The 20,965-nt window shown below is 41.5% G+C and overlaps 1 long non-coding RNA gene across 1 annotated transcript in view; it reads left to right on the forward strand.

The window, feature by feature from the left end:
• Positions 1-405: 405 nt before the first annotated feature.
• The window catches only part of LOC110340337, a 50,176-nt gene continuing 29,616 nt past the window's right edge, over positions 406-20,965 (forward strand). Inside the window, exons 1-3 of the long non-coding RNA XR_002382132.2 lie at positions 406-560; positions 660-779; positions 5,329-5,391. This is a non-coding gene — a long non-coding RNA (uncharacterized LOC110340337). The remainder of the gene's footprint in view (positions 561-659; positions 780-5,328; positions 5,392-20,965) is intronic.

Genomic DNA, 20,965 nt, shown 5'->3' on the forward strand with positions numbered 1-20,965 from the left:
AAGAAGGAGGATCAACCTGAACAACATAGTTAAGGGCTAGCCTGGGACACATAGGACTGTGTCTGAAATCCAGCAACCAAAAGAAATGTGGCTTGTTTTCCTACTGTGCCCTCACATGCTGGAAGGTAGGGAGAACCCATTTCAAAATGGATGTAATGGTTAGTTTTAACATTAAACTTGACATAATCTAGAATTCCCTCAGAAGACCCTCAATGATGGACTGTTTACAACTAGTTGGCCCATTGAGCAGTCTGTGAGCTGTTGTCTTGAACATGCAGGTCGATGTGGCGAGACCCACTGACTGGAGGCAACAGCATTCTCTGAGGCAGATCCTGAACTGTACTAAGTGGGGAAAGGGAACTGAGTAGTAAGCACACACTCATCCTCTCTGCTCTTGGCTGCAGCTGTGACCAGCCTCTTCGAGTTCCTGCCTTGACTTCCCTGCAATGATATTCTGCAGCCTGGCATGGGAAGCCCAGCAGAACTTCCTTCCTTCAAGTCCACAAGGGGATGAGTAAGAAACAGACAGAGCTAATTCCTACTTCCACAAAACAGTAGAGGTAGGAAAGTAGTTGCAGAAATGAATGTAACTGGGAACTGAGTGGGAGCAATTTTAATTTCTGGTCAAAATCTAATGTGCTTGCCATGGATTTTCCCAGTAGGAAGATGTGTGGCCTTTTGTGAATTAGTCCTTGGCTACCTTGAGACTCAACATCACAGCCCGGGACCAGTGTTGCTGGGGAGGGGGCGGCTCTCTCTTCAGACCTCTGTCATGGGAGGTATGTTTTAATTCTCCATTTCTCTGTGTCCATGTCTCATGTCATTCAGTGAGACTTTGTCATTTTCCAGCCCTTGCTTCTGTTCTGTGCATGTTCTATCCAGTTAGAAAGTTAGCGTTTCGTTCCCAGAATTCTAGGCTTTTTATATGGCCATAATTCTTGTTAAAGGTAAGCCAGCCACAAGCCTGGTTAAGCTTTGCCAAACCTCAGTTATTTTTATTTTAGCACATGTGTGTATGTTGCAACTCAGGTATTTCTATTTTAGAACACTTGTGTGTATGATGCACCTCAGTTCTTTCTATTTTAGCATGCTGGTGTGTATGCTGTAGAATTTCTACAACATACAAATGGTTCTTGATATGGTCATTTACCAAACGTATCAACAATGGTGTTTTTCAACCTCTATCATAGTGCAGAGCCTCTGTTCCAGACCTAGGTTTCATAAGCAATGCAGCCTGCAGCTAGAGTCTATATATAATTGTTGCAGGATATTTGATCATACTGTGAATCCTGATGTTGCATCAATTAAATAAAATCAACCTTGGGTCAAGGGGCAGAACCAGCCACTAGTTGACAGGGAGTAGCCATAGAGAGTTAGAGGGAGTTTCTCTGTGTAACTTTGGAGGCTGTCCTGGAATTAGCTCTTGTAGACCAGACTGCTCTTGAACTCACAGAGATTAGCCTGCCTCTGCCTCCCAAGTGCTAGAATTAAAGGTGTGCACAACCACTGCCCGGTGTGAAACCAAGTTTTTTTGTTTGTGAAAAAGTGAAGCTGGCCATGGAGCGTGGGGGTTTATGCCTGTAATCACAGCACATGGGATGCGGGGGCAGGAGGATAATATAGAAGAGGGTAGCCTGGGCTTCATAGCAAGATGCTGTCTAAAATGAAATAATAAAGTCATAAAAAACAAAATAGTAATGTAAAATGCCCAAGCGAAGCAGGCTCATTTAAAGGAATATGTTTGACACTAATTCTAGTAGTGTCCTAGTACCCTTTTAGTGTAGACAGCTGAGGGGTGCCATCTATTAAGTGCCAACCTTCTTCGTACCAGTACTTGAAAACATTTCCATGTATCCATTTTATTTTCTCCTAGCATGAGAAGAGATGACCAACCTTCTTCCTAGGGTCAGCCCCTCCACTTGTGAGCTGGGTCCCATTTATGCAGTAACTCCTCATACAGAGCCCATATACCACCAGGAATGTGCTAACAAGATGGAAGAAATAATAAGTAGCCAGGCTGTGCTTTGCCCTGATGGAACAATTTGCATCAGGAGAGACAGGATCTGGCAAGTTCGTCTCCAGTCACCAACCCTCCTGCCATCATTCACATGGAGTTTCACTTTCTACTTTCTTTGACTCTGACTTCACCCCTTAAATATCTCTCTATTCCAAACTGAGAGCTCTTTCACCTATTTCTAATGCTTCAGTCACTGACTTCCCAGGCTTTTCCTGTCTACTCACCCTGTTCCTTCTGAGGTTGTTATCGATTACCCTATTAAGCATTAGATATTTCCTGAGGAAGCTTGTCAAAAGAGGAACTCATTCCCAGCAAGATGGCTTAGCAAGGTAAAGTACCTGTTTGCAAATCTGGCAGAATGTGATCCCCGCATGCCCTGGTTTGTTTTTTGTAAACTTGACACAAGCTAAAATTACACGGGAAGAGGGAACCTCAATTAAGAAAATGCCTCCAGTAGATTGGTCTGTAGGTGTAGTTGGTTGATTTTTTTTTTTTACTTTTTTTTTTACTTTTTTGGGGGGCCCACTACCCAGCTCCCAAATAAACACACACAGAGGCTTATTCTTTCTATGAATGCCCAGGCTTAGCTTGGCTTGTTTCTTCCCAGATTTTCTTAAATTATCCCATCTACCTTTTTCCTCTGGGCTTTTACATTTCTCTGTGGCTGTATGTCTTTTCTTTCTATCATACTCCATCTTACTCCATGTCTGGTCTCTTCTTTTCTTGCTCTCGATCTCTCTGCCTAGATTTATTCTCCTATTTATTCTCTCTGCCTGGTAGCCCTGCCTATTTCTCTCCTGCCTAGCTATTTATTGGTCATTAAGCTCTTTATTAGACAATCAGGTTTAGACAGGCAAAGTAACACAGCTTCACAGAGTTAAACAAATGCAACATAAAAGAATGCAGCACATCTTTGCATCATTAAACAAATGTCCCACAGCACAAACAAATGTAACACATCTTTAAGTAATATTTTACAAGTGGCAAGCCTGTAGGGGCATTTTCTTGATTAATGATTATTGGGGGAGGGTACTCCACTTGCTCTGGGTGATGCCACATCTGAGCAGATGGTCCTGGGTTGTTTAAGAAAGCAGGATAAACAAGTTGTGAAGAGTAAGGTAGTAAGCAGCAACCCCCACAAGGTCTCTGTTTCAGTCTGTCTTAGCTTCCCTTCATGATGAACTAAAACTGAAAAGCTGAAATAAATTGTTTTTGATCATGGTATTTATCACAGCAAAGGAAACCAAACCAGAACACTGAATCCCACTATGGAAGGAGAGACTGACTCCTGAAAGCTGTTTGCTGACTTCTACATGCACATGTTGGCATGTGTAAACAAACACACTTACACACACACAATAATAATAATAATAAAATAAAAATTAAATAAAGCAGCAACAAACACACATGGCAGGCCATACTCAAATTTGCCTGCCATTCTGGCACTCCTTAGATAGATATAGAAGTCGAGGAATTCCAGGGTAAGCTTGGCTCTGTAGAAACCAGCTTGGCTCCATGAGATCTTGTTTCAAAAAAACAAACCAAATATACCCAGCCCTAAACCAAAACCAGGGGCTGGAGAGGTGACTCAGAAGGTGACGGCATTTGTTGCCAAGACTGAAGACCTGAGTACGATCCCCAGGACTCATGTGGTAGAAGCAGAGAACAGACTCCCAAAAGCTGTTCCCCAATCTTCCAACTTGAGCCATCCCCCAATAAATATATGTAATCTTAAAGGAGGGGAACTTACTGTAATATTCATTCCTGAGCCTATCCTTAGAAATTTCTAATAACACATGTCTGGGTTGAAGTCGGGTTATTGCAATTTTAGAAGCTACACAGAAGACTCCAAATGTGCTTTTGCTTAGGAACACGAGGCTCCCCCTCTACCACATCTGCCTCACTTCCCAGATGTGGGCGCTCCTAGACTACACTCTTGCAGCCCTGTTCTTTCTCCCAGAGAGACCACCCAGGGATCAAGGTCCCCACCCCACTGTTGGTCCATATCCAGGACAGAAATATTTTTAATTCTCTCTCTTCCTGAGAGTTGGCATCTACCTCTTCATTGGCTTGATGTATATTTCCAACATGTGTTTCACCCTCACTAAAACCAGCCTGTCTAAATAAACTCATCAGTTACGTCATTCCCCAGCTGGAGACATCCCTCTCTGTTTTCCTGCCTTCTATTTATGACTATCATCTTCTTATACACCTGGCATAAAACTCTAGCATCATTCCTGATTCCCAGCCTTTCTTCATCTCACGTCTGACACATCATCCTGCCAATTCCCTCCATGTAATGACTCCTCAATAAAAAAAAAAAACTATCATCTGTCTGTCTGTCTGTCTGTGGAGGGTAGTTGCATGGATGAATGTGTGTGGAGGTCAGATACAGGAGTCAGTTGTCTCTTTACACCATGTAGATTCTGGGGATTGAACTCAGGTCCTCAGGCTTGGCAGTCAGTACTTTCTCCCCTAAACTATTTTTCTGGCCTCCAGTAGTGGTTCTTACTTCTCTTTCTGTTTCACTGATATTTTAATCACTGAGGTCTTTGGTCAGTTACTGATGGCTGGCACAGCTGCCTGCCGGCTCTTCCTGAATCCAGAACTTCTCCAGAGTCACATTTGTCCCCTATTGTCCTTGTGCTGGATTTCACCAAGACACAGATGGACTAATGGTATTCTGTAGCCAGTTAATTTGGGTCTCAAAGAAAGCTCCATGGAAGTCAAACTGTACTCAGGATGTTGACTGTGCTAGGTCTTAGAGAAGAGTTAATTGTAGCACTGGGTTTTGAAATCAGGTAACAGAATATAGCTAACCTGCAAGGAAAGGCCAAACATATCTTAACCTGTAGTGTGACAGCCTCCTCCCAGGCTGTGCTTTATGGGTTCTGCTGTCACTGCCTCTGATTCTCATTTTTCTGTGCCTGCCTGATTGGCTTCTCATGGGCTTCCACTTAGTTATATCAACACATGTACTGAGTTACCCTTGAACTAGCTGATTTGTAGGCCATTCTCAAGTGTGCTCCCTCTTCATGTTCTTTCTCTGACCAACTATGCAATTATACAGCTACTTTCTGTCTTAGAATCCTATTCTCCACTCCATATCTTCAGGTTATTGGTGAAAGAAGCCCGGTGCCCATCATTTAACAATAATGATTATCCAATTGCATAAAATGAGAAAGAAGTCACCCACAATCATACCCAGGAGAATCTCCTTTAAAGTGTCCACATTCTCTATCTTCAGATAATTTTCATGCCATTACAATTATAGTATTCCATCCTTCTATAACGTGTTTTCTTTATTTCAGCATTTCCAGAGAACTGCAATAAGAAGCTGATAACAGGAACTGAAGACAGGAGACATTAAAAAGGTAAAAATGGAGAAATAGTAGGGTCAATATGGCATGTACAATGAAGAAGTCATAGATAGTTACAAATTAATTGTGCATGAAAGGTCCAACTGAAGAAATTGGCACATCTTTTCCACGAAAACAAATAGGGAAATTAGATGAGATTTCCAAAACCCTTTCTGAGTTCTGGAAATTGGCACAAAGGAAGTGATAAATTGAGAAGCCCTCATTGATAAAGAAAATGGAACTTGATGAATGCATTGCAAGGGTGTAACATTCCCATATGGGGCTTCTTTTGACTTCTCTGCAACCAGTGAGGTTGATATGGCAGCTCTCCCAGAATTGGCTGACCAGGAAGGTCAGTCTGTCTCTACTTGGGATAGAGGGATTTTATATCAAGTGGAAAGGAGAAAACCTGAACTCAGGTACTCAGTGGGTAAGATGGTAAATTTGGTAGGAAAGAAATGGGATGGATTTTGGGGTTATAGGACTAGTGAAAGAAATGGCAGCCTGACAGATGATGTATCCATGACACGTAGTGCTGGACTTGAAAAGACAGCTATCCTCACTCATCTAGCTGAGTGGAAGGTTCCATGAATCCTGGGTATAATACATTTTGAGCTAACTAGATTGAGTAAAAAGGAGAAGACACTAAGTATTAGACTAGAAATGTCACAGAGGATATCACTGGAGATAGAAGATGTCTTCGTTATTTTTTTGTTAAATTGACACAAACTAGAATCATCCGGGAACAGGTAGTTGAACTGAGATGAAACCTTTATCAGATTGTAATCAAGTCTGTTGGGCCTTTCCATTTAATTCTTGAGCCTGGAGGGCTTAGTCTATCAGAACAGTGCCACACAGACAGATGGTCCTGGAGTGCATCAGAAAGCAGGTTGAGCAAGCTATTGGGAACAAGCCCGTGAGCAACACTCTGCTATGGCCTCAGCTTCAATTCTTTTCTTCCAGATTTACTCCTTGGGTTTCTGCACCGACTTCCCTTCATGATGAACTGTAAACTATAAGCTGTAAGCTGTTAGAGGAACAAACCCTTTTCTCCACAAACTGCTTTTGGTTATGGTTTTTATTGTACAACAGAAAGGCAACCAGTGCAGAAGAGAAAACGGGAACAGAGGTAGAAGTGAGCATAAAGATGTAGAAATCCATCTGTCAGTAGTTCCTTCCCTTCCCTTCCCTTCCCCTCCCTCCCCTCCCCTCCCCTCCCTTTCTCTCCTCCTCCCTCCCTCCCTCCCTCCCTCCCTCCCTCCCTCCCTCCCTCCCTCCCTCCCTCCCTTCTTGAACTTGTTATGTATTTGAGCAGTTCCTTGAACTTATGTTCCTCCTTCCTCCAATTCATAAGTTTTGGGATAAGAGGCATTGACCACCATGCTGGATGTATGCAGTGCTATATTGAAATCCAGGGAAAAAGTGCTTAGTTACTCCCATTTATGTCACTATTGTACTAGTGGGCATGTCTTGTTAGGTCAGTCATTATTTTAGCACACTGGAGTCATAGCTAGGCAAGGCTAATGATTACTTTTCTTATCTAGTAACATGTATAGCATGTTCCAGGTCTATGAGAACCATCCAGTAGGATTTATGTAATATTTTCCAAGTAATGTCCAAAAGTTCCCTTTATATTTTTTTAATCTAACTTATTTTTTTTCATTTTTTATTTAAATTAGAAACAAGCTTGCTTCACATGTTAATCCCAGCTACTTCTCCTTCCCCTCCTCCCCCACATCCCCAACAGGCCTCCCAGCCCCCCACCCAATCCCCACTCAGATCCACAAGGAGGGTGAGGCCCTCATGGAGGATCTCCAGAGTCTGTCATTTCATTCAGGGCAGGGCCTAGGCTCTCTCTGAAGAGTTCAGGTTGAAAGAGCATCCCTCATTGTGGGATGGGCACAAGGATAAATACTTATCTACTACCCAAGGATAAATACTTATCTACTACCCAAGGCCCCATTATACTTAAATCATTTCCCTTACTTCATACTATCCCTGACTTCTTACAACCACTGATTTGTTCTCTAGTTCTATAATTTTGCATTTCAAGTCCTACAAATGATCAGTTAGACTTGGATTGATCTTCCTTCCTTTCTTTCTTCCTTCCTTCCTTCCCTTTTGCTTTTCCTTTGGTATTTTTAAAATTCAATTTAAATTAGAAACAAGTTTGCTTCACATGTCAATCCTAGCTCCCTCTCCATTCCCTCCTCTCTCTTCCCCTTCAACCCTCCCCCAACTCTTCCCCCAATCCCCACTTCACTCTCCAAGGAGGGTGAGACCCTTCTTGGGGTATCTGGAAAGTTTGTCATATGATCTGGGGAAGGGCCTAGGCCCTCCCCCATGTGTCCAGGCAGAGACAGCATCCTTCCATGGGGAATGGGCTCCCAAAGTCCATCTGGAAGACAGGGCTAAATGCTGATTTATTGCCTGAAGCCTGAAACGATGCTGAGGGCTCCTCACTGACACCCACATTCAGGAGGTCTGGATCAGTCCCATGCTGGCCTCTCAGCTATCAGACTGGTGTCTATGAACTCTCACTTGTTCAGGCCAGCTGTTTCTGTGGGTTTCACCCACCAAGTCATAACCACTTTGCCCATCACTCCTCCCACTCTGTAACTGGGTTCCAGGAGTTCAGTTCAGTGTTTAGCTGTGGGTGTCTGCCTCTGCTTCCTTAAGTCACTGGATGGAGGCTCTAGGATGGCACCCAAGGAAGTCATCAATCACATTATAAGGAAGGGCATTTAAGGTAGCCTCTCCACTTTTTTTGTTTTTCTTTTATTATTTTAATCTTAAATAGCTTGCTTCACATGTCAATCCCAGTTCCCTCTCCCTCCCCCCTCCCTCACCCCCCAACATCCCCCCCAGCCTCCCACCCTATTGCCACTTCCTTCCACATAGGGGATATCCAGAGTCTGTCATCTCACTCAAGCACTCCCCCTAAGAGTCCAAGCTGAGAAAGCATCCCCCTTTGTGTTATGGACACACGAAGTTCATCTGCATGACAGGGATAAACACTGATCCACTGCCCAGGGTCCCATAGGTTGCCGAGGCCTTCTCACTGACCCCCACACTCTGGGGGTCTGAATCAGTCCCATGCTGGCCTCCCAGCTATTGGTCTGGTGTCCAAGAGCTCTCCCCTGTTCAGATCAGCTGTCTCTGCTGGTTTTGCCAGCCCATTCTTTGCCAATTTGCTCATTGCTCCTCTCTCTCTGTCACTGGGTTCCATGGGTTCAGTTCAGAGTTGAACTATGGGGGTTTGCCTCTGTTTCCATCAGTTACTGGATGAAGGCTCCAGGATGGTTATGGACATCAAGTTCATTATCAGGAATGGGCATTCGAGATGATCTCTCCACTATTGCTTAGCTTGCCAGTTGATGTCATCCCTTTAAATCACTAGAGGTCACACTGGTGCCTGATCTGTCTTCTAACCTATGATTCCCTCTTCCCCCCGCTCCCACTCAACCTTCCTGTTCTTCCATGACCTACTCTCTCTTCCTTTTCTCCCCCTCTCTTTTTCCCAGCTCCCACTCCCCTCCACACCTCGCCGTGTTCCCCATCTGTTCAGAAGATCTTGCCTCATTCCTCTTCTCTGGGGTACCATGCATATCTCTCAGGTTATTTCCTGTTTCCCAGACTCTCTGCCAGTGGAAGTGCAGACTGGAACTATCCTGATCCATGTCTAAACTCCATATATGAGTGAGTACATACCATGTTTGTCTTTTTGTGACTGGGTTACCTCACTCAGGATGGTTTTTTCCAGTGCTATCCATTTACCTGTGAATTTCAAGATTCCATTGTTTTCCACTGAGTAGTACTCCATTATGTACATGTGCCACATTTTCTCCATCCATTCCTCATTTGAGGGGCATCTAGGTTGCTTCCAGGTTCTGGCTATTACAAATAATGCTGCTATGAACATAGTGGAGCAGATGTCCTTTTTGTATGAATTTGCATCTTTTGGATATATGCCCAAGAGTGGAACCGCTGGGTCTTGTGGTAGATTGATTCCCATTTTCCTGAGGAATCTCCATACTAATTTCCAAAGTGGCTGTATGAGTTGGTACTCCCACCAGTAATGGAGGAGTGTTCCCCTCTTTCCATATCCTCTCCAGCATAAATTATCTTCAGTGTTTTTGACTTTAGCTATTCTGACAGGAGTAAGATGGTATCTCAAAGTTATTTTGATTTGCATTTCCTGGATGGCTAAGGATGTTGAGCACTTTCTTTTTTTTTTTTTTTTTAGTTTTTTTTTTAAATTTTAAATAGCTTGTTTTACATGTCAATCCCAGTTCCCTCTCCCTCCCCTCCTCCCGCACTCCCCTTCCACCCTCCCTCCCACCCTATTGCCACATACTTCCACATAGGGGATGTCTAGAGTCTATCATTTTACTCTTGGTAGGGTCAAGGCACTCCCCTAAGAGTCCAGGCTGAGAGAGCATCTCTCTTTGTGCTATAGGCACATGAAGACTGTTTGTATACCAGGGATAGACACTGATCCACAGCTCAGAGCCCCATAGGTTGTCCAGGCCTTCTCACTGACACTCACATTTGGGGGGTCCAGATCAGTCCCATTCTGGCCTCCCCACTGTCGGTCTGGGGTCCAAGAGCACTCCCCTGTTCAGATCAGCTGTCTCTGCTGGTTTTGCCAGCCCATTCTTTGCCAATTTGCTCATCATTCCTCTCTCTCTGTCACTGGGTTCCTTGGGTTCAGTTCAGTGCTTAGATGTGTGTTTGCCAGGATGAAGGCTCCCGGATAGTTATAGACATCAAGTTCATTATCAGGAATGGGCATTCGAGGTGGTCCTTCCACTATTGCTTAGCTTGCCAATTGATGTTATACCTTTAGATCACTCGAGGTCACTCTGGTGCCTGATCTGTCTTCGATCCTATGATTCCCTCTTCCCCCTATTCTACCCCCACCCCCTCAACTTCCTGTTCCCCCATGACCAACTCCCTTCCTCTTTACCCCCTCTATTCTTCCCAGGTCCCACTACCCCCCCCTCGCCCTGTTCCCCATCCATTCAGAGGATCTTGTCTCCATCCTCTTCTCTTGGGTACTATGTATATATGCATATCTTTTAGGTTCTTTCCTGTTTCCCAGACTCTCTATCTGTGGAAGTGCAGACTGGCCCTATCCTGATCCATATCTAAAATCCATACATGAGTGAGTACATACCATGTTTATCTTTTTACCACTGGGTTACCTCACTCAGGATGGTTTCTTCCAGTGCTATCCATTTCCCTGCGAATTTCAAGATTCCATTGTTTTTTTCTGCTGAGTAATACTCCATTGTGTAAATGTACCACATTTTCTCTATCCACTCTTCAGTTGAGGGGCATCTAGGCTGTTGGTTTACTGTATATTGCTTTTATTATATTCAGGTACGTTCCTGTTATCCCTGATCTCTCTAGGACCTTTATCATGAAGGGGTGCTGGATTTTGTCAAAGGCTTTTTCAGCATCTAGCGAGATGATCATGTGGTTTTTCTTTCGCAGATTGTTAATATGGTGGATTACATTGATAGATTTTCTAATGTTGAACCATCCCTGCATTCCTGGGATGAATCCTACTTGATCATGGTGGATGATTTTTCTGATGTGTTTTTGAATCCGGTTTGCGAGTATTTTATTGAGTATTTTTGCATCAATGTTCATGAGGGAAATTGGTCTATAGTTCTCTTTCTTAGTTGTGTCTTTGTGTGGCTTGGGTATCAAGGTAATTGTAGCCTCGTAGAAAGAGTTTGGCAGTGAGCCTCCTGCTTCTATAGTGTGGAATACTTTGACGAGTATTGGAATGAGCTCTTCTTTGAATTTCTGGTAGAATTCTGCACTGAAGCCATCTGGGCCTGGGCTTTTTTTGTTTGGGAGACTTTTGATGACTGCTTCTATTTCATTAGGGGTTATAGGTCTGTTTAGATTATTTATCTGTTCTTGGTTTAGTTTTGGCAAGTGATATCTATCCAAGAAATTGTCCATTTCCTTTAAATTTTCAAATTTTGTGGAGTACAGATTTTCAAAGTATGCCCTGATGATTCTCTTGATTTCCTCAGAGTCCGTTGTTATGTCCCCTTTCTCATCCCTGATTTTGTTAATTAGCATGTTCTCTCTCTGTCTTTTGGTTAGTTTGGACAGAGGTTTGTCTATTTTGTTGATTTTCTCAAAGAACCAACTCTTTGTTTCATTGATTCTTCTCAATGTTTTCCTGGTTTCTACTTGATTGATTTCAGCCCTCAATTTGATTATTTCCTGGCGTCTGCTCCTCCTGGGGGAGTTTGCTTCTTTTTGTTCTAGAACATTCAGCTGTGCTATTAATTCTCTAGTATGACTGTTCTCCAGTTTTTTCATGTGGGCACTTAGTGCTATAAACTTTCCTCTCAGCACTGCTTTCAAAGTGTCCCATAAGTTTGTGTATGTTGTGTCTTTATTCTCATTGAAATCGAGGAAGTCTTTAATTTCTTTTTTTATTTGTTCCTTTACCCAGGGATGGTGCAATTGTGCATTGTTCAATCTCCATGAGTTTGTAGGGTTTCTGCGATTTGTGTTATTGTTGAATTCTTATGTTAATGCATGGTGGTCTGATAAGATGCAGGGGGTTATTCCAATTTTTTTGTATCTGTGGAGATTTGCTATGTTTCCTATTATGTGGTCAATTTTAGAGAAGGTTCCATGTGGTGCCGAGAAGAAGGTATATCCCTTTGTATTTGGGTGGAATGTTCTATAGATGTCTGTTAAACCCAGTTGGGTCATAACTTCTATTAATTCTTTTGTTTCTTTGTTAAGTTTCTGTCTGGAGGTCCTATCTAGCGGTGAGAGCGGAGTGTTGAAGTCTCCTACTATTAGTGTGTGAGATTTTATGTGCATTTTGAGCTTTAGTAATGTTTCTTTCACGAATGTAGGTGCCTTTGTATTTGGGGCATAGATATTTAAAATCGAGACTTCGTCTTGATGTATTTTTCCTTTGATGAATATGAAGTGCCCTTCTTCATCTCTTTTGATTGATTTTAATTTGAAGCCTAATTTGTTAGATATTAGGATTGCTACGCCCGCTTGTTTCTTGTGGCCGTTTGATTGGAAGATCTTTTCCCAGCCCTTTACTCTGAGATAACGTCTGTCTTTGGTGTTGAGATGTGTTTCTTGTATGCAGCAGAAGGAAGGGTTCTGTCTTCGTATCCATTCTGCTAGTCTGTGTCTTTTTATAGGTAAGTTGAGGCCATTGACATTGAGGGATATTAATGACCATTGATTGGTGATCCTTGTTTGTGCTTGATTTATTGTTAGTGAAGTTATTTTGAGTAGTTTCTCCTCCCTTTTTCTTTTAGTGTTTTGTAAAGTATGATTCTATATTGCCTGTGTCTTTGTGAATGTAGTTATCTTCCTTGGCTCTAGGTTTTCCTTCTAGCATTTTCTGTAGAGCTGGATTCATGGATACGTATTGTTTAAATCTGGCTTTGTCATGGAATATTTTGTTTTCTCCATCTATGGTAATTGAGAGCTTTGCTGGATATAGTAGTCTGGGCTGGCATCCTTGTTCCCTTAGCGTTTGTAGGACATCTGACCAGGATCTTCTGGCTTTCATCGTTTCCATTGAGAAGTCAGGTGTAATTCGGATAGGTCTGCCTTTATATGTTACTTGGCCTTTTTCTTTAGCTGCTCTTAATATTTTCTCTTTGCTCTGTAGGTTTGATGTTTTGATTATTATATGGCGAGGTGACTTCTTTTTCTGGTCAAGCCTATTTGGTGTTCTGTAAGATTCTTGTACTTTCATAGGCATATCTTTCTTTAGGTTAGGGAAGTTTTCTTCTATGATTTTGTTGAATATGTTTTCTGTACCTTCAAGTTGAAGTTCTTCACCTTCTTCTATACCTATTATTCTCAGGTTTGGCTTCTTCACGGTGTCCCATATTTCCTGAATATTTTGTGTTAAGGATTTGTTGGTTTTGAGATTTTCTTTGGTTGACGATGCTATGTCCTCTAATGAGTCTTCAACACCTGAGATTCTCTCTTCTATCTCTTGTATTCTATTGGTGATGCTTGCATCTGTAATTCCAGACCGTTTACCGAGCTTTTCTATTTCCAGCATCCCTTCATTCTGTGTTTTCTTTATCGTTTCTATTTCAGCTTTCAATCCTTCAACTGTTTGAGCTGTTTCCTTAATTTTCTTGGTTGTTTTTTCTTGGTGCTCTTTAGATTCTTTGAGAGATTTGTTTATTTCTTGAATTTTTTCCCCCATTTCATGGATTTTTTTGTTTGTTTTTTCTTCTATTTCTTTAAGGGATTTCCTCGTTTCTTCTTTGAGGCTCTCCATCATCTTCATGAAATAACTTTTAAGGTCTGTCTCCTCTTCTTCATCTATGTAGTGCTTTTCAGGTCTTGCTGGTGTTGGATCCCTGGATTCTGGTGGGGTCGTGTTGGTGTTTCTATTGCTGAGTGATCTCTTATTCTGTCTTCTTCCCATCTCTTCTTCCAGTGGGTGCTGGTGGGGGCTTTCTGTTTCCACTGGTCTCCTTCCTTACTGCAGCTGAAGCTGAAGCTGGCCTCGCTGGGGTTGGGGTCTTGGAGGGGCTGATCTCTTTCCTGAAGCTGGGCTCGCTGGGTTGGAGTCTTGGAGGGGCTGATCTCTTTCCTGTGTGGGCGGCTCTTCTGGAAGCCGGGAGCGGCCCCGAAGATGGAGGGGATGGGTGATGGGCGGGTGGTCCCAGCCGGGGACCCAATCTCACCTGAAGCTGGGCTCGCTGGGTTGGGGTCTTGGAGGGGCCTGTGTGGGCGGTTCTTCTGGAAGCCGGGAGCGGCCCCGAAGATGGAGGGGGATGGGTGATGGGCAGGTGGTCCCGGCCAGAGACCCGATCTCACCTGAAGCTGGGCTCGCTGGGTTGGGGTCTTGGAGGAGCTGATCTCTTTCCTGTGTGGGCGGCTCTTCTGGAAGCCGGGAGCGGCCCCGAAGATGGAGGGGGATGGGTGATGGGCGGGTGGTCCCAGCCAGGGACCCAATCTCACCTGAAGCTGGGCTTGCTGGGTTGGGGTCTTGGAGGCGCTGATCTCTTTCCTGTGTCTTGAGCACTTTCTTAAGTGTCTCTTGGCCATTTTAGCCTACTCTATGAGAATTCTCTATTGAGTTCTGTACCCCACCTTTTAATTGGATCCTTTGGTGTTTTGGAGGCTTGCTTCTTGAGTTCTTTGTAAATCTTGGAGATTAGACCTCTGTCAGATGTGGGGTTAATGAATATCTTTTCCCACTCTGTGGGCTGCCTTTTTGTCTTGTTGACTGTCCTTTGCCTTACAGAAGCTTTTTAGTTTCAGGAGGTCCCATTTATTAATTGTCGATCTCAGTGTCTGTGCCACTGGTGTCATGTTCAGGAAGTGGTCTCCTGTACCAACTCATTGAAGAGTATCTTCCACTTTCTCTTCCAAGAGTTTTAGTGTAGTTGGATTTATGTTGAGATCCTTGATCCATTTGAACGTAAGTTTTGTACAAGGCGATAGACATGTATCTATCTTCAGTCTTCTGCATGCCAATACCCAATTATGCCAACTCCATTTTTTGAAGATGCTTTCTTTTTTTCATTATATAGTTTTAGTTTCTTTGTCAAAAATCAAGTGTTTATAAGTGTGTGGGTTAAAATCAGGGTTTTCAATTCGGTTCCATTGGTCTATGTATCTATTTTTGTGCCATTACCAAGCTGTTTTCAGGACTATAGCTCTATAATAGAGCTTGAAGTCAGGAATGGTGATGCCTCCCGAAGTTCCTTTATTGTATAGGGTTGTTTTGGCTATCCTGGGCCTTTTGTTTTTCCATATAAAGTTGATTATTGTTCTTTCAAGGCCTGTGAAGAATTGTGCCAGAATTTTGATAGGGATTGCATTGAATTTGTAGACTGCTTTTGGCAAGATTGCCATTTTTATTATGTTGATCCTACCAATACAAGAGCATGGGAAATCTTTCCATTTTCTTGTATCTTCTTTAATTTCTTTCTTTAAAGATTCAAATTTCTTGGTGTACAGGTCTTTCAATTGTTTGGTTAGCATTATCCCCAAATATTTTATGTTGTTTGGGGCTATTGTAAGAGTGATGTTTCTCTGATTTCTTTCTCAGCCCATTTATCATCTGTATATAATAAGGCTACTGATTTTTTTGAGTTAACCTTGTATCCCGCCACTTTGGTGAAGGTGTTTATCAGCTGTGAGAGTTCCCTGGTAGAGTTTTTCAGGTCACTTATGTAAACTATCATATCATCTGCAAGTAGTAAATTTTGACTTCATTCTTTCCAATTTGTATCCCCTTGATCTTCTTTTGTTGTCATTTGGTTCTGGCTAGAATTTCAAGTATAATATTGAAGTGATATGGAGAGATTGGACAGCCTTGTCTTGTTCCTCATTTTAAAGGAAATGCATTGAGTTTCTCTCCATTTAGTTTGATGCTAGTCGTTGGTTTACTGTATATTGCTTTTATTATGTTCAAGTATGTTCCTATTATCCCTGATCTCTCCAGAACCTTTATCATGTAGTGGTGCTGGATTTTGTCGAAAGCATTTTCGGCATCAAGTGAGATGATCATGTGGTTTTTCATTCATAGTTTGTTTATATGGTGAACTACATTGATAGATTTTCATATGTTGAACCATCCCTGCATCCCTGGAATGATGCCTATTTGATCATAGTGGATGATTTTTCTGATGTGTTCTTGGATTCCTTTTGCTAATATTTTATTGAGTATTTTTACATCAATGTTCATGAGCGAGATAGGTCTGTAGTTCTCTTTCTTAGTTGTGTCTTTGTGTGACTTGGGTATCAAGGTAATTGAAGCCTCGTAGAAAGAGTTTGGCGATAAGCCTCTTGCTTCTATTGTGTGGAACACTTTGGGGAGTATTGGAATTAGCTCTTCTTTAAATTTCTGGTAGAATTCTGTACTGAAGCCATCTGGACCTGGGCTTTTTTTGGTTGGGAGATTTTGATGACTGCTTCTATTTCATTAGGGGTTATAGGTCTGTTTAGATTGCTTATCTGCACTTGATTTAATTTTGGTGATATCCATCCAGAAAATTGTCCATTTCCTTTAAATTTTCAAATTTTGTGGAGTACAGGTTTTCAAAGCATGGCCTAAAGATTCTCTGGACTTCGTCAGTGTCTGTTGTTAAGTCTCCCTTTTCATTCCTGATTTTGTTGATTTGCATGTTTTCTCTCTTTCTTTCAGTTAGTTTGGACAGATGTTTGTTTACCTTGTTGATTTTTTTTGAAGAACCATTAGTTACTTTGATTCTTTGTATTGTTTTCTTTGTTTCCACTTTATTGATTTCAGCCCTCAATTTGATTAGTTCCTGGTGTCTACTCCTCCTGGATGTGTTTGCTCTTTTTTGTTCTAGAGCTTTTGTGCTGTTAAATCCTTTGTGCTGTTAATTCCCTAGTGTGACTGTTCTCCAGTTTTTTCATATGTGCACTTAGTGCTATGAACTTTCCTCTTAGTACTTCCTTCAAATTGTCCCATAAGTTTGGGTAGGTTGTGTCTTCATTTTAATTGAATTTTAGGAAGCCTTTAATTTCTTTCTTTATTTTTCTCCTTGACCCAGGAATGGTGCAATTGTGCATTGTTCAATTTCCATTGAGTTTGTAGGGCTTCTGCAATTTGTGTTGTTATTGAATTCTAACTTTAAAGTATGGAGGTTCGATAAGATATAAGGGGTTATTCCAATTTTATTATACATGTTGAGATTTGCTATGTTACCAAGTCTGTGGTCGATTTTAGAGAAGGTCACATGTGGCACTGAGAAGAAGTTATATTCTCTTGTGTTTGGGTGGAATGTTTTATAGATGTTTGTTAAACCCAATTGGGTCATAACTTCTGTTACTTCCTTTGTTTCTTTGTTGAGTTTCTCTCTGGTGGTCCTGTCTAGTGGTGAGAATGGGGTGTTGAAGTCTCCCACTATAACTGTGTGAGGTCTTATGTGTGATTTGAATTTTAGTAATGTTTCTTTTATGAACGTGGGCATCCTTGTATTTCATGCATAGATGTTCAGAATTGAGACTTCTTCCTGATGGAGTTTTCCTGTGATGAATATGAAATAACCTTCTTCATCTCTTTTGATTGATTTTAGTTTGAAGTCTACTTTGTTCGATACTAGGATAGCTGTACCAGCTTGTTTCTTGTATCCATTTGATTGGAAAATCTTATCCCAACACTTTACTCTGATGTAATGTCTGTCTTTTCAATTGAGGTATGTTTCTTGTATGTAGCCGAAGGATGGATTCTGTCTTCGTATCCATTCTGTTAGCCTGTATCTTTTTATAGGCAAATCAAGACCATTAATACTGAGTGAAATTAAGGACCATTGAGTGTTAATTCTTGTTTGTTTTTGATTTGTTGTTGGTGATGTAATTGTTTGAGAGTTAACGCCCCTTTTTCTTTTGTCTTTTGATAAATGTTGGATTATCTATTGCCTATGTTTTTGTGAACATAGTTACCTTCCTTAGGTTGAAGTTTTCCTCTCACTACTTTCTGTAGAGCTGGATTTGCAGATATGTGTTGTTTAAATCTGGTTTTGTCATGGAATATCTTGTTTTCTCCATCTATAGTGATTGAAAGTTTTGCTGGGTATAGTAGTCTGGGCTGGCATCCGTGGTCGCTTAGTGTTGGTAGAATATCTATCTAGGACCTTCTGGCTTTCAGAGATTTCATGGAAAAGTCAGGTGTGATTCTGATAGGTTTGCCTTTGTATGTTACTTGGCCTTTTTCCTTTGCTGCTCTTAATATTGTTTCTTTATTCTGTATGTTTGGGGTTTTTACTAGTATGTGGCAAGGGGATTCCTTTTGTGGTCCACTCTATTTGGTGTTCTGTAGGGTTCTTTTTCCTTCATTGGCTTGTCTTTCTTTAGGTTGGGAAAGTTTTATTCTGTGATTTCATTGAATATGTTTTATGCCCTTTTGAGGTGGTTTTCTTCACCTTCTTCTATACCTATTATTCTTAAATTTGGCCTTTTCATGGTGTCCGTATTTCCTGGATATTTTGTGTTAGAGATTTGTTGCACTTAAGATTTTGTTTGGTGGATGAATCTCTTTCCCCTAGTGTATTTTCAACTCCTGAGATTCTGTCTTCTAACTCCTGTATTCTGTTGTTTATGCTTTTATCTGTATTTCCAGATCGTTTACTCACCTTTTCTAGGAGCAGCATTCCTTCAGACTGTGTTTTTTAAATGTCTCTATTTCAGCTTTCAACCCTTGCACTGTTTGAATTGTTTCTTGTAATTTTTGGTTTGTCTTCTCTTCCATTTCTTTAAAAGATTTTCTCATTTCTTCTTTTAGGGTCTCTATCATCTTCATGAATTTGTTTTTTAGGTCATTCTCTTCTGTTTCATCTGTGTTGTGATGTTCAGATCTTGCTGTTGTAGAATCCCTAGATTCTGGTGGTGTCATATTGCTTTTTCTATTGTTGAATTTACTCTTGAAGTCTTCCCATTCCTTCTTTCAGTGGGAACAGGTGGGGTCTCTTCCTTTCCTGGTGAGTACAGGTCCAAGGTTCTCTTCTGGTGGGTGCATGCAGGTCTAATTCACTGATGGGTCTCATGATGGGAGCAGATGGGTCTCAGACACTCCCTCTCCTGGTGGGTGGGAACTATGCCCTCTGAACTCTGCCTTCTGCCCTGAGTGGGGACAGGCATAGGCAGGCTCTCTCAGCAGGCTGCTCATAGCTGGGTCCTCTGGGAGTCGACCTTGCTGCAGTTCCCAGTCCAGGAGATACCAGAGAGGGCTAGAGGAAGGAATTGGGTCTCACTATGGTGGTCTGTTTTTTCCTGGAACTCACTATATAGACTAGGCTGGCCTCAAACAGAAAATAAAATAAAAATAAGAATAAATAAGATTTTACAGAAAGTTCTGACACAACATAATGAGATAAGGAACCTCCAAAGAGGCCTTTGAGTTCATTTCTGTTGGCCAGCTACTGCTAGGCATGTTACCTCCCTTAAGAGTAATTTGTTTCCCCAGTGAGACTACCTTGGAGAAAACTAAATAAAATTTCATTTTCAATGAGCAACTTTGAAGATCCCCCATGGAAGGTCTCACCCTCCCTGGGGAGAAGAAAGGGAATGGGATAGAGGGGTAGTAAGTAAGTGGCAGGGGAGGAGGGGAGGGAGGGGGAACTGGGATTGACATGTAAAACAAGCTTGTTTCTTTTAATTTAAGTATGTCCCTGTTATCCCAGATCTCTCCAAGACCTTTATCATGAAGGGGTGTTGGAGTTTGTCAAAGGCTTTTTCAGCATCTAGTGAGATGATCATGTGATTTTTGTTTTTCAGCTTGTTTCTATGGTGGATTATGTTGATGGATTTTCGTATGTTGAACCATCCCTGCATCCCTGTGATGAAACCTACTTGATCGTGGTGAATGATCGTTTTGATGTGTTCTTGGATCTGATTTGCCAGTATTTTATTGAGTATTTTTGCATCAATGTTCATGAGGGATATTGGTCTGAAGTTCTCTTTCTTAGTTGTATCTTTGTGTGGCTTGAGGATCAAGGTTATTGAAGCCTCATAGAAAGAGTTTGGCAAAGACCCTTCTGCTTCTATTGTGTGGAACAATTTGAGAAGAAATGGTATAAGCTGTTCTTTGAATTTCTGGTAGAATTCTGCACTGAGGCCATCTGGACCTGGACTTTTTTTGGTTGGGAGACTTTTGATGAATGCTTCTATTTCCATAGGGGTTATAGGTCTATTTAAATTCTTTATGTGTTCTTGATTTAGTTTTGGCAAGTGATAGCTATCCAGGAAGTCATCCATTTCCTTTAAATTTTCGAATTTTGTGGAGTACAGGTTTTCAAAGTATGACCTAACGATTCTCTGGATTTCCTTAGAGTCTGTTGTTATGTCCCCCTTTTGATTTCTGATTTTGTTAATGTGCATGTTCACTTTCTGCTGTTTGGTAAGTTTGGACAAAGGTTTGTCTATCTTGTTGATTTTCTCAAAGAACCAACTCTTCGTTGCATTGATTCTTTGTATTGTTTTCCTGGTTTCTACTCTATTGATTTCAGCCCTCAATTTGATTATTTCCTGGTGTCTACTCCTCCTGGGGGAGTTTGCTTCTTTGTGTTCTAGAGCTTTCAGCTGTGATGTTAATTCTCTGGTATAACTGTTCTCCTGTTTCTTCATGTGAGCACTTAGTGCTATGAACTTCCCCCGTAGCACTGCTTTCAAAGTGTCCCACAGGTTTTGGTATGTTGTGTCTTCATTCTCATTGAATTCGAGGAAGTCTTTAATTTCTTTTTTTATTTCCTCTTTGACTCAGGGATGGTGCAGTTGAGCATTATTCAATTTCCATGAATTTGTAGGTTTTCTGCAATTTGTGTTGTTGTTGAATTCTAATTTTAAAGCATGGTGGTCTGATAAGATGCATGGAGTTATTCCAATTTTTTTGTAGCTGCTGAGGTTTGATATGTTGCCAAGTATGTGGTGATTTTTGAGAAGGTTCCATGTGGTGGTGAGAAGAAGGTATATTCTTTTTTATGTGGATGAAATGTTCTATAGATATCTGTTAATCCCAGTTGGGTCATTACTTCTATTAGACCCTTTGCTTCTTTGTTGAGTTTCTGTCTGGTATTCCTGT

The sequence above is a fragment of the Mesocricetus auratus genome, unplaced genomic scaffold (assembly GCF_017639785.1).
Source record: "Mesocricetus auratus isolate SY011 unplaced genomic scaffold, BCM_Maur_2.0 Super-Scaffold_6730, whole genome shotgun sequence".
In the NCBI taxonomy this organism is placed as follows: Eukaryota; Metazoa; Chordata; class Mammalia; order Rodentia; family Cricetidae; genus Mesocricetus; species Mesocricetus auratus.